The sequence below is a fragment of the Lipotes vexillifer genome, unplaced genomic scaffold (genome assembly GCF_000442215.2).
Source record: "Lipotes vexillifer unplaced genomic scaffold, Lipotes_vexillifer_v1.1 scaffold250, whole genome shotgun sequence".
NCBI classification, from domain to species: Eukaryota; Metazoa; Chordata; class Mammalia; order Artiodactyla; family Lipotidae; genus Lipotes; species Lipotes vexillifer.
Window position 1 is genome coordinate 491,057 of NW_006785198.1, and position 12,815 is coordinate 503,871.

At 40.7% G+C, this 12,815-nt stretch overlaps 1 pseudogene; it reads left to right on the forward strand.

The window, feature by feature from the left end:
- The first annotated feature begins 1,037 nt into the window (after window positions 1–1,037).
- LOC103072753 (60S ribosomal protein L12 pseudogene) lies at window positions 1,038–1,540 on the forward strand (annotated as a pseudogene).
- The last annotated feature ends 11,275 nt before the right edge of the window (window positions 1,541–12,815 follow it).

Here is a 12,815-nt window from a genome sequence, read left to right on the forward strand (position 1 = left end):
CAACTCATACACCTTCTGTTCCATTTATTTTTGTTGCTTTTTTCTTTTTTCTTTTTTTTTTCAAGAGGCAGCATAGCTTGAGCATTAAGCATGTAAACTCTGGGCAAGGATCTTGGCTCTGCCCCATACTTGCTGTGGGTACTTATATTTTTCATTTAATTTACAAATTAAATGGGTTAGCTTTGCTAACAGTAAAGTATATATGGAATGTTAACTTATTTAGGAGTTAGTCATATATAACATTTTTAGTCATATGTAATCATTTCCTAGTATTAATGTTAATGATTTATTGAGTGATTATTATTTGTCCACCAGTGTTCTAAGTGCTTTACATATTAATTCATTTAATCCTCACAACAACGCTATGAGGTAGGTATCATTATTGCTTTTATTTCTAGACTAGGAATTAAGAAGGCAGAGGTTATTTTGCCTAAAAATACCCAGCTAGTAAATTTCAGAGTTAGGGTTTACAGAGCTCTTCTCTTAACCACCATGTCATTCCCAGCCTACTTAGGACTGCCTTAATCTTTCTTGCTCCCCAATCATTTTTGTTCAATGCCTGCCAATTAGTGAACAGAAATCTTCAAACTGGGATAACCACGTTCTGCCCATGTACACGAAGACTCTGTAGTGCTACACAGCATGAATAGCTTTAAGGGGATCAATTCCACATTCTCAACTTTCATTTCTACACTTTCCTAAAACTTATCTGCCTGAGAACATGCTTGCAGCCTCTTTTCCATCCCTTTTTTACAATCGCCATTTTTCCACTTAAAAAAAGAAAGTCATTCTTCTCACAAATTCCACATTGTAGCATGGTGCATTCACCCCAGGTGCACAAGACATGGAAAATTAGAAGCCGGTGTTAGTGTTGAGAAAGGGAATGACTATGATGACTGGGGAACAAAAGTGTCACCTGCTAGCGCACTAAAAAAAATTTTAAATGGCTTTCATTCAGATTCAGCTTGAAGGAGGCCAAGGTGCAATTTTCTTCGGTCCTCTGAAATCCGGGTTTATCTGACACCAGCCACCTCACCATGTTGCCTAAGTTTGAGCCCAAGGAGATCAAATTTGTATACCTGAGGTGCACCAGTGGAAAAGTCTGTGCCACATCTGCCCTGGCCCCCAAGATTGGCCCCCTGGGTCTGTCTCCAAAAGCGGTTGGTGATAACATTTCAAAGGCAACTGGGGATTGGAAGGGTCTGAGGACTACAGTGAAACTGACCATTCAGAACACACAGGCCCAGACTGAGGTGGTACCTGTGTCTCAGTACTGATCATCAAAGCCTTCAAGAAACAACCAAAAGACAAAAAGAAGCAGAAAAACATTAAGCACAGTGGAACATCACTGTTGATGAGATCGTCAACATTGCCCAGCAGATGAGACACCAATCTTTAGCTAGAGAATACTCTGGAACCATTAAATAGATCCTGGGGACTGCCAGGTCTGTGGTCTCTGATGTGGATTGCCGTCATCATCCTCATGACATCATAGATGAATGACAACAACAGTGGTGCGGTGGAATGCCCAGCTAGTTAAGAACTGCAGAGGAACATAATTCAATAAAGGGTCATTTGACAAACAATGGGAAGAAAAAAGAGTTTAAATGAGAGGTCATCACATGGTTTTTGGCATATAATTGAAAGGAGTTAAAGGAATTGAGTAACACGGCTACAGCAAAAACCTTACGTTCCCATCTACTTATTTTGTGAACAAAATGCTTCAGCATTTATAAGAACCTTGTCAAATGCATGAATAGAATTGGGGTGGAACTCAATCTCACTCTATAATATTCATCCACAAATCCACTGGAAAAGAAAAAGTCCCCTCCGTTTTGTTAACATGCATTTTCAATAAAATCTTATTTTTATGTTTAAAAATGGTTGTCAATTTGTAATATAGCCACTGATCAATAGTGTACTACTAATAATTTTAGTAATAACTCCATCCAGAGACATAACTCCTAGGACCTTAGAGTTACCGGAAAGTAAAATTAGGTAAGTATGTAGTTGAAAAGAATGATGTAATGATCAAAACAAATTTTTCAAGCATGAAAATATGCAATAAGATAGCATTCTGTGGGAGAAATGGAAATATGGAAATGAATTGGAAATGAAAATATGAGTTCAAGAAGAAGGAACAATGTAACTTTTCTGGCTGTTAAAGAAGAGCTAGGTTACATATATTTAAAATTAATAATGTTGGGCTTCCCTGGTGGCACAGTGGTTGAGAGTCCGCCTGCCGACGCAGGGGACGCAGGCTCGTGCCCTGGTCCGGGAAGATCCCACATTCCGCGGAGCGGCTGGGCCCGTGAGCCATGGCCGCTGAGCCTGAGCGTCCGGAACCTGTGCTCCGCAACAGGAGAGGCCACAACAGTGAGAGGCCCCCGGACCCCAAAAAAAAAAAAAAAAAAAAAAAATTAATGTTGGGTAAAAAAGTACCGTGGGATTTAGATTCCTTGGGGTAACTTTTAAAAAGTGAGCTAACAGCTTTATTTTAAAATATCATGAATTGCATGCAATACTCTGGAAATGATACTCTTTGCAAACTTATGTTGAAAAATTATAGGTGGCAACATAAAAATATGGGAAGGATGCAAGTTTTTCAGAATTCTTTCAGGGAGTTATGTGAGCAAAAAGTTTGAAGACCACTGATCTTGAAGCCCACAGCAGACCTCCCCAGGGTACTTAAAATCTGGCTCAAGTAATCGTTAACGCTACCACTTTACACATTAAAAACATGGCTGCTGTGTAAAATAAAATGCCCTTGGTCACTGCCCTGGATATTCAGCAAATGCTAACAAATGAGAACTGAATACATCACTTTGAGTTGACACAGGCACTTTTCCCTGTGCTATTCTAGCATCTCTACAGAGAGCTACTGTGTGTAGCTATGTCCACCGCACTGCGTGTGTTTCAGGAAAACAATAAAACAAAACACAGCTTTTAAGATAAACAAATGTGCCACAAGATTTTCCTGTGATTTCTCTGCAGTGTAAGCCTAGTCTATGAGGTCCTTAGAATCCATGTTTTCCGAACCCAAATTTAGGACCCATGATCTGATACATGAAAGTATCCTTTGGAGGTTAACTGGGCAGCTTTCTGGACATCAGAAATTTCTTGAAAATCCAGAAACTCAGGTCAAAATAAGTAAGTATAATCCACATCACATCTGCTGTCCCAACGTGAAAGTTTCACAACTTATTCTAATGCCAAACTTGGACTCTAGAAAGCTTGGATTCTCATTTTATTCTGCTACCAATCCTTAATAAATCACCTCTCTGGGCCTCATTTTCTTCATCTGTAAAAGAAGAGGAATTGCTTACCTATCTTTTCTTTCCCTTCTGTGCAGAAGAATTTTTTTCATTCATTAATTCAACAAGCTTTTACTGAGCACCTGCCATGTACTAGACTCCAAGGTGAATGAGACAAAGTAAGTCCCTTCCCTCAAGGTGCTTCCGGGCTATGAGGACATTAAGACTGTTAACTTGTTTACAGATAATTACAACGTAGACTGATAAATGCTGTAATAGAGTAATGTGGAAGGCATGATCATGCCTCAGTGGATGGAAGCATCAAGTTAGTGAAGATTTCATGGAGGATGAAACACTGAAATGCATCTCTTTTCTTGGTCCATTTGATGCTTTAAAATTTTTTAACTTTTCATTACTTTTAAAGATGTGGCAATATAGTATAAAATTCAAAATGTATAAAAGGGCATGCTCTGAAAAGTTTCCCTTTATGCTCCCCATGCCAGGCCCGGTTTTCTTCTCAGAACAATCAGGACTACCAATTTCTTGTATATCCTTCCAAAGATTTGAATTATACCTTAAAAGAATGAGTGCAAGATAATCAAGTGAAAAAGAGCTGGAGCCCTGAGACAAAGGGCACAGCAAGAGCTTGTGGTGAAGTCGGGGCCCTTGAGGCTGATGGGCAGGACAGGGCAGCTCTTTGAGGGCCCTTCCCATGCTAAGGAGTTTGGATTTGATCAGAACTGATGAGAAACTAAGGCAGGACAGAATCAGTAAGGATTGGAAAGGAGACCAACACAAGTTACTAAGGAAAAAGGATGAACAGCATTATTGGATCAGTTGAATTCCAATGGATTTAATTCCTGTTCTCACCTAAGAATTGCCTGAGTCAAGTTCTAAGAATAATTAGAATTAATTATTCCCTCTACTGAAGCAGCCACCAGGGAACCCCATCTTGTCTTAAATGTTTATCTCAGTGACCTCAAGATACCCGTGCTTCCCAGGTCAAATTTCATCACTCAAATTCTTATCCCCATACTGGCTTGTCATCAGAAAAATCCCCTGTATCCACACTCTTCTCTGAACAGTGCCTTCACTTTCTAGTTCTGAGAGAAACCTGGCTTTCCCTGAGGACACTGAATTCCCTGCAGCCCTCATGAGTGGTGGCCAGGTCTCTCTCACCTATCATGCACCATTGGGTCAGAAGGTGATCCAGGTGCTTGTCTCACTCCTTGCTGCCCCTTCCAAGCCATTGTCTCTTTCTTGCCCTCCCCCATCAGCTGCTTTGAAGCTGATGTTATCAGACTGCACCTCCAGACCTTCTTGCTGTGTCTCCTCCTGTCTTCCCTGTCACTCCCACGCATTCCTTGGAGATTTCAACACCAGGTTTACTGTGTTTCTCTCCTCCAGTCTCCTGTCATTATTCTTGGTGATTTCAATATCTACATGGCTGGTCCATCCAATCTCATGGCCTCTCTATTCCTCAATCCCTTTACTTCCAGTGACCTTTTCTTCCAGCGACCTTTTCTTCTGCCACTTCAGCCACCAACCCCCACTGTTATCCTTAGTTCTCGTCATTTATAATAACTGCATCCCCTCAATTATCTCAGTGTTAAGCATTTTACTTCTACATCCAGCTCATGCCCTAAGCTCGAAAAATTCTTCTACTCCACCAGGCACTTTGTTCTTCTGACCCTACTGCCTTTTCACTGTTTATTTCCATCCCCCAGGCCCTCATTCCCTCCTTACCTAACTTAGATTCCATGGTCCCGCATTATAATTACTCCTTTAAATCTGCTCTTACCTCTTTTGACCCTTTATTGCTTCCATTATATTATCCTAAAAAAAAAAAAAAAAAAAATCCCAACTCTGGGAATAGTCCTGTCCCTACCTGCTCTGTTCCTGCCCTTAAGAATCTAAATATACCTCAAGAAAAAAAATGATTATGCTGACATCAGACCTTAAGTTGCCCCTAACTGCTGATTGACGATTCTTCTGCATATTCCTGGTCAATTTATTTGAGTCTCCCAGGGCTATTTCATTCCTCAAAACTCCATCTCCTTCCTCCTATTTCATCGACCATTCCTCTCAGACAAATGTAAGCAGCAGCAGAAACTCTCACCATCAAATCTCCTGCTTGCTGCATCTGTCCCTTTATACTCTCTTTTCCTTCTGTTGCAATGGATGAGCGGCTCAGCCTCCTGTCTACCATCCCCTTCACTGGTGCACTGGATTCCAACCCCTCCTACCCCCATGGTTGCCTCCCTGCTTTCCTATACGTTCAAATATTTTTCTCTCTATTGAGTCATTTTCATTAACGAACAAACAACACTTTCAAAAAATCCCCTCCTTGACCTCATATCTCCTCCAACTACCACCTCATTCTTCTGCTTCCCTTTACAGAAAAACTCCTTAAAGGAATTGTCTGTGCTCAGTGTCTCCACATCTTTACCTCCCTTTCCTTTTTGAATCGGCTTCTAATCAGGCTTACATTCAATCACTAAAACCTTTGCCAAGGTCACATTACCAAATCAGATAGTCATTTGTTCATCCTCATCTTCTCATCTTTCTCAGCCTCTGGACAGCATATAACACAGTTGAAACAATTTCTTCACTTGATTTCCATACTCCAACAATCTCCTTTTCCCCCCTCTTTCCTCTTCTCACTTGCCATTCTTCTTGGTTTGCCTTGCTTATCCTTCTTTTTGTGACCTTTAAATCATGGAGTATATAGTAGACACACTCTAAGATGACCCCCCCCATTGAGTCACACCTTATATAACACACTCCCCTTGGGTGTGGGTGGAACCTGTGTCTAGTTTTTAGCCAGTAAAATATGCAACAGTGGTAGCACTTTGTAGACATAATTAAGGTCCCAATCAGTTGATTTTGAATTGTCTAAAAGGGAGATTATCCTGACTGGGGCCTGGTTTAATCAGATGGAGGCCCTTAGAAGGTCAGAGATTCTCTTTCCTTCTGACCTTGAAGAAGCAAGTCACCATGAGCTCACAGAAATAAATTCTGCCAACAAGTTTAGGAAACACGAAAGACCTTTCCCCAGGTGAGCCTCTAATGAGAACACAGCCCAGCTGACACCCAGATTGAAGCCTGTGGCCCCATTTAGCCATGCCTAGACTCCTGACCCATAGGAAGTATGAGTTAGTGAACATGTGTGGTTCTACGTCTCTAAGTTTGAGGTAATTTGTTATTGTAGCAATATAAAATGAATACAGTGTGTTTCAGGACTTAATCCCAAGGCACTCTTCTTTTGAACTTGAGATTGACAAATGGTTTCCATCTTCTCTACCTACCTCATTCTAGTGAGGGTCCTGACTGCAGAGACCTAAAGAAAACACATTACCCAAACCTCTCTTGCAGGTAAATCTTGAATGTAAATTAAAATCCACTAATTAGATATACTAGTGTGAGATTTGAAAGGAAAACTGAGGCACAGGTAATTCTTGTTACTGCTTTGACTATTTGCAAACATGGTTTGAGGATGACAGTGTTGAGTCTCTAGTTTGTGGATATTGTGAGGTAGTTGCAGTGGTTGCACTGACTGGACTCAGCTTTCCAATATCTAAGCACCAGTTTCCAGTTGTTAAGAGGAAGTTATGGTGACTGCAGAGACCAGAATCCACATCCCACTCTCTAGCCAATTGTGAAGTGATGGCAGCAACTCCTGATCCCAGTTTCCTGGTCCTTAACCTGCAGCTATGACTGTGTATTTTTCATCCATTCAACAAATACTATTGAGTTCCTACTAATGTGCCAGGTACTATTCTAGATGCTGAGAACACATCAGTAAACAAACGGACCAAATCACTTCCTTGATAGAGCTTACACTCTAGTGACTTCAATAGTTTCAATGGAAGCTTCCTGATTCTCCACTTTCTTAATTGTGATAAGTTCAGGTCTTTGGGTGACTAGCAACCCACTGCTAATTTCTGGACTTGAGCTGCATGCAGGGGTCCCTGTGTCATCTGTTGCCCATCCAAGTTTCAACCACAGTGATACTTTCAGGCTACAGCACTTAGCTGTGGGGTAGTGGTGGCAGGCATCCTTTACCCTGTGTGCCTGCACCACTGGCACCCAGGGAAGTCACCCCATCTCCTCTTCAGGTTCCATACCATGTGTCATGCAGGACTCTGGGGGTGGCCATGCCTCTCATCTGAGGGCTTTGAGATCGTTCTCTGCAAAGCCACTGGAGCCTTTTGCTCACGTCCTCTCTTATTTCAATTGATATGGTGATGTTGTGCTCTTCTAAGTCAATCTTAAGCCATGCTACACAAGGGACATACACTCTTTGTGAAGATGGGATCACTATTACCTTCTCTCCCATGGGCCCACTGCCTATCTCTCAGTGGATGGAGGTATATGGATGTAGGGATATGGTCAATATGGAAAGAGATCACACGCTTTGAATGGATTGATTGTGAGGGATTGTGGCCTAAAGAATTAAATAAATGATGTGGTTGGAAGATATACTGTTCTATGTTAATGCTATAACATTATAAATGGTAACTTTAATCGGAACAGAAAACAAATGATCCATCACTGCACACTCTGGATAAGGCTTGCATTGTGGTCATCACCAGTGAAACACAGTAACCACCTCTAAGAGAATCACTGGAAGCCAGTATTCATGAACGGCACCATGGATGATGCATCCTCATGAGTAATGGTCAAACCAGCATTAAATAAACGATATTACAGAATTTTCAAGAATATCTGTATTCTTTCAATATAAATGAGATTCTAAAGAGCCATGGCAGTATGAGCAATAAGAATATTGCTACATTTTTACAAATGTTTACGATATTAGTGAGGAACAGTGCATTTGACAATGAAGTTGAAGAGGAGATTCTTGAACAGAAGAGATGGTGTCTGGATACTACAAAGACTCTTCGTGTAAACTGGTTGGACAAAAAACAAATACGAAAGTGCCTCTTCCTATCCAGTATTCTATTTTTTTTTTTTAAGTTTTATTGAAGTATAGTTGATTTACAATGTTGTGTTAATTTCTTCTGTACATCAAAGTGACTCAGTTATACATATATGTGTATATGTCTAGATTCTTTTTCATATTCTTTTCCATTATGGTTTGTCGCAAGATACCGAATATAGTTCCCTGTGCTATACTGTAGGACATTGTTGCTTATCCATCCTATATATAGTAGTTTGCCTCTGCTAATCCCAAACTCCCAATCCTTCCCTCCCCTACCCCCAACCCCTTGGCAACCACAAGTCTATTCTCTATATCTGTGAGTCTCTTTTTGTTTCATAGATATGTTGATTTGTGTTGTATTTTAGATTCCACATATAAGTGATATCATATGGTATTTATCTTTTTCTTACTTTGCTTAGTACAATAATCTCTAGGTCCATCCATGTTGCTGCAAATGGCATTATTTCATTCTTTTTGATGGTGAGTAATATTCCATTGTATATATGTACCACATCTTCTTTATCCGTTCATTTGTCAATGGACATTTAAGTTGTTTCCATGTCTTGACTATTGTAAATAGTGCTGCTATGGACATAGGGTTTTTTTTGTTGTTTAAATTTTATTGAAGTATCATTGATTTACAATGTTGTGTTAATTTCTTCTGTACAGCAAGGTGACTCGGTTATACATATGTATATATATATATATATATTCTTTTTCATATTCTTTTCCATTATGGCTTATCACAGGATATTGAATATAGTTCCCTGTGCTATACAGTAGGAACTTGTTGTTTATCCATCTACCCAGTATTCTAAACCTTCAGCAATAAATACTATACCTTGAATGGGCCCAAGAATTTTGTAATACATTTTTGGATCAAATTGTTTATATAGACAGGGGTTTTATAAAAAATCTCTTTCTTTACTCTCTGCACTTATTTTTGCCTCCTTCAGTATATTTGACCTCATTCTATCCTACTGAGGACAAGACTTCTCCATGAGGTAGGGAACATGAATGCAGGCAGATCTTGGGTTACCTACTATTGCTTTTATTTTTTAATAATTTTTAAAAATTTATTTATTTATTTTTGGCTGAGTTGGGTCTTCATTGCTGTGCGCGGGCTTTCTCTAGTTGTGGCGAGTGGGGGCTACTCTTCATTGAGGTGTGCGGGCTTCTCATTGTGGTGGCTTCTCTTGTTGCGGAGCAGGGGCTCTAGGGTGCGTGGGCTTCAGCAGTTGTTTCATGTGGGCTCAGTAGTTGTGTCTCACAAGCTCTAGACACAGGCTCAGTAGTTGTGGCCCTCGGGCTTAGTTGCTCCGCAGCATGTGGGATCTTCCCGGACCAGGGCTCGAACCCGTGTCCCCTACATTGGCAGGCAGATTCTTAAACACTGCGCCACCAGGGACGCCCATGTTTTTTTAATTTTAAAAAATTAATTAATTAATTTTTGGCTGCGTTGGGTGTTAACCTACTATTGCTTTTTACCAGAGAGAGATGAAAATGGTATCTATTCCAGAAAATTCTGGGAGGAGACTTTGTTTCAGCTTGGGTGATGTGCCCGCTCCTTGAACCAATCACTGTGTCCTGAGAAATGTGGTCAAATAGCTTAGCCTGGATCACCTACTAACATCCTCTGCCAAAGGCAGCGTGACCATGATTGGCAGTCCCACTGGAACCACACAGGGTAAAGGAGGAGCAGTTAAGGAGCTGGTGCTCTTACCAAAGAAAAAGGGATGCAGGATAAATGTAAACAACAGATACCCTAATAAAGTTCCTATGGTGGAACAGGAACCTGGAAAAGTGGGTGGCAGACAAATCCTAGAAAGCATGACTGCAGTATAATTTAGATTATAGTTCAATCCATAATCAAAATGGAGTCGGTGAAATAAATTTCAATGCCTTGTCAGATCATCTATAAAATATAAATAATAAAAAATAAAATAATATTTTTATAAACTAATATTAAGCAAAGGCCCTATAAAGTAAAACTTAGGAAAAGACAAACGGAATCCAACTTATATGTTGCAAGTTGGCAACACATGGGACACACCCAAATCAGAGCAAGACAATTAATATCCTTTACTTATCATTTTCATAAGAAATAAAGTTTTAAATTTAGAGCACTTTAAATTTAACACACTTTTTGCAAATCTAGAATAGGAAATAAAAAACATGAACACATTTTAAGATATTCAAACAAAAATAGCCTTAAGAAACAAAAATAAGCATTGGAAGTTTTATCTGTACAGAAAATTTTGCTATCTCATTTGTTTAGTGTAAGGATAATTGTTGATAAAATTTCTACTTTTCTAAACTATACAAAACAAAGCCAAACAAACAAACAGAATAAAACAGGAAGAAAACCCTGCTGGAGGTTTTGAGACACTAAAGTTCTCAGAACTGCTGTTCGCATTTATGAAATATGAACTATTTATAATCCCAACATTTTCAGAATTCGACATATTTAAATGCTGCTACCTGATTTTACAAGCCGAGAGATTTAAAGCTAGAACTGCAAGCAATATGGATAGAATAGTCAAACCCAGACCAGATGGCTCTTTAATGCTTTTGAAGTAGGCTGGTGGCAACATGGTGTTATCTGAGGACCCAAAAAAAGCACTTCAAAAATATCTCCCTTATCTAAGAGACTTGGTGCCTGAAACTCCACCTTTAGCAACTGGAGAAGGTAGAGGACCTATGATGCTTTTGCCTGACATCACCGAGTCCTCTTTCTGGTAACAACATCCTGATTTCCTTAGAAAACACCTCTTCCCAGCTCTCCTTGAGGCATTGAAGCGGCATTGATTCTGACCCCAAATTTGAAGGTGGGCATGAGACCTTGCCTTGACCAAGCAGAGTACTGCATCCCTTTGGCCACAGTAATTGGTAAAGGACAGACATATAACTCAATGAGATTCATTCGTGGGATTTGGGGTGGAGAGACTGAGAAAGAGACAGTGCTCCTTCCCCTGGGATGCTGGCAGTGAGAGTGTTATATGCCTGTGTGCTGAGGGCCATTCCCCCTTCTCTTCCTCACCTCCCCCGCCCTCTCACTTAAACCAACCACCATGGTGCTGGGATTGGGCAATGCCTTTGCAGGCTCCTGGCCAGGCCCTCAGAGCCGACCAACACTGCTCCCCGTTGACATTTTCTAGCTCTTTGAGATACCCCAGGATGATTCACTGACATCTAGAAAGAACTTATTTCCATGTTTCCCAGATAAATCCCAGAAGACATGTTAACCTATGTAAATGCATGGTATTAGTATTACTGCTAATCCTCATGGGAGGGGGAAAAAGGGACAGATCTCCATTTGTAAGGAATCACTTGAATTTTCTTCTTTGGATCTGGCCTCTTGTAAAGGAGCTGGATGAACATTCAAGTTTTCTAATTTAAAAAATAGAATATAAATATTGAGTTTACTATATATACAGTAAAGATGTCCTAGATATTGTAAAGGTCTTAGCGTGTGACAGTCAACAATGACCTCTGAAATGGCTCCATTCTCTTCTGCTCCTGGAAGTCTTCCATGGTGACTAGCAGAGTGCCAAAAATGAGGGAAAAGACATGGTAAGATTATTCCTCTGAATATATTTCACTTCTCTCTCATTTCCAAATCTGGCAAGGTTCCTGAAGAAACCATCCACAGAGTGAGGGGACGTGGCTTAGCAATAGGACTGTCCTAGAAAAGGTTTAGTAGACTGACCTGAGTTTGTACATGTGTTCTGCTACTTTCATTCCCAACCTTCCTCCAAAATCACTTACTGTCTGCCTACAGGGAGACAGAGGGACATTGTTTCAGAGAGATATGTTATTTCAGAGAGACAATGTTCTAGAAATCAGGGATAAGGCACCAAAAAAGACAGATGAGACCCTTCTCCCGTGGAGCTTGTACTTGCTGTTGGGTGAGACAAAAAGAAAACAAAATCAACAAGGTGACTTCAGATGGTGTTAATAAAATAAAGAAAAGAAAATATGTGACAGAGAGTTATGGGCAGGTGGGCTGCCTCAGATGGGGTATTATTCTAAAATCTCAGGGCAGAGCACTCCAGGCAGAGGGAAAAAGTACAAAGGTCCTGAAGCCAGAACAAGCCTGGTGCATTTGAGACACGGGAGATGGGTGCTAGAGAATGTACTAGTTTCCTATTGCTGCTGTAACAAATTACCAGAAACTTAGTTATGTAAAACAACACACGTTGATTATTTTGCAGTTCTGGAGGTCAGAAATCCAACATAGGTTTCCGTGGGCTGAAATCGAGGTGTCAACAGCACCACACCTCCTCCATAGACTTCAGTGAGAATTTGTTTCCTTGCCATTTCCAGCTTCTAGAGACTGCCTGCATTCCTTGGCACATGGCTCCTTCCCCCATCTCCAAAGCCAGCAAGCAGCCTAGCATCTTCAAATCTCTCTGTCACCACCACCTGCCCCTTGCCCCACTGCCTCCTTTGCCTCCTTCCTTTCCTTATAACGACGCTTGTGACTGTATCAGGCCCACTCAGATCATCCAGGATAATCACCCCAAAAGGCCACTCCCCACCTCAAGTTCCTTAACTTCACCACGTCTGTAGAGGCCCTTTTGCCCTGTAAGGCAACAGTTTCACAGGTTCCAGGG